Raw genomic sequence first — 1,825 nt, forward strand, 5'->3', positions numbered from 1 at the left:
AGCAATCAACACAGCGCACTGTGGTATGATTGTTCTCGCACCAACAATTCATCTGGCACATTGCCCTTTTCCTTTGGCCAGGTGTTGGAGGTTGTTGTCGGAGACAGTTCTCCTTTCTTGCCTTCTTAGCTCCCACATATGACTGTGCAAGCTCCACCAGGAAGTCTGCCTTCCTCTCCTTTACTCCAGTGCATGCCCGATAAAGTACATGAGCATTCAGTGCTGCAATGTCAAGCATATTGTAAAACACAGCGACTGGCCATCGCCGTGTTCCTGAGCATACACTGGGCTCTTGTACCATCTGGTTCATGACGTCCACCCCAAATTTTGTGCTGTTGTAATCTGTGCCTGTGTTTGGCTTTTTTTCTAGTATACCCAGTCTCAACCATGCTGTGCACGGTACTGAGAATGCAGACAGTCTTCTTTCTTTTGAAAACACCTGATGAATAATATGAGATAAAATGTTATTATGATTTCACTTTTGCATATATCTTAAAGACACATGAATCCTTGACACAAAACAAGAAACGCATCCTAGCACAACATAAACCCTAATATATGCAACTGAATTCATTGCAGTCTGAAGTCTTTTTGACTGATTCTGGGAGCTACCGGCAAATCTTATTGACCGTGTCAAGCAGGGTGGTCTTCCGGCTAAGCAGTTGTCGTCCAGGGGACACGGATGCAGAGAAGTAGTCTGTGGAAAAAGTTCTTCTGCCCCGTGGGACGACTGGGGTCTTTTCCAAAATATAGGATGATACTGCACACATACTTGGATTTCAAGTCACATGCCACCCAGAACTTGATACCAAACTTGTCTGGTTTTGAGGCAATGTATTGCAGGAAACAGCAGCGAGTCTTTATTGGAAACAGCTGCCCATCAAGAGTGATTTACCTGTCTTGGTTGAAAGATTTGATGCAGTTGGCAATGAAAGATCCCCAAACATTTGAGATTGGAGCAAACCTGTCAGTGTGTGCCCATGTCATGGAAGCGTAAATGTCACATGATGTCTTTGAAGCGGTTTCTGGACATAATCTTTGAGATCAGTGGATTTCCGGTTTTCGCTGACAATGCTTCTTGCATAGATGGAAGTCTGATCACCCCTCGCAAAAGGAGAATGGCAATGAAGGCCATCAGTTCAGGGACGCTCATGAACCAACTGTCGTCCTCTGTCTGGCATCCATGCTGAACAGTGCATTCCTGAATTGTCCGTAGCATGTCCAGAGTGAGGAAACAGAGGAAACTCTGTAAATAAGTTGATACTGTTTCCGGGCCAACGCAGTTGGCTCTCCCTCTGCTGCGTAACATTCAATTGGTCTGTGATGAAGAGGCCTTCCAACCTGTTCTTCGTTCCAGATTGTTGCATCTTTTGCCTTCTCTGTTGTTGCAGTATGTGTCTCCAGTCGACATCTCTTTTCTGATGGTGGTGAAGTCTCTTCATCTGTGATCAGATTTATGACGTGAGCAATGAAAACCTCCAGCGAGGTTATAAATATATGCAAAGATGTCATATATTGTTTCACCTCTTCATTTTTAATTTTATTACTATTATTAACCAACGTACTTCCTAGACAACTGCCATAACCAGCAAATAAAAACAAGATGTTAAAGAAATCTTACCAGAAGAAGCATCAGTCTGACTCTGAGCTCAGCTGAAGAGGTATCTCTTCTCCGTCTGAGTCGCAAGGGTTAACTTGATCCAGGATCATTTTCAAAGTCTGCTCAGTGTTGTAGAATTTAGGCATCTTTGTTTTCTAGTTGACTAACTTTGTCAGAGCTTGGAGGCTCTTTTGAAGCAGAAAATTTCCCCCACCCTGATCTAAA

Source organism: Oryzias melastigma, linkage group LG17 (genome assembly GCF_002922805.2).
Source record: "Oryzias melastigma strain HK-1 linkage group LG17, ASM292280v2, whole genome shotgun sequence".
Lineage (NCBI taxonomy): Eukaryota > Metazoa > Chordata > Actinopteri > Beloniformes > Adrianichthyidae > Oryzias > Oryzias melastigma.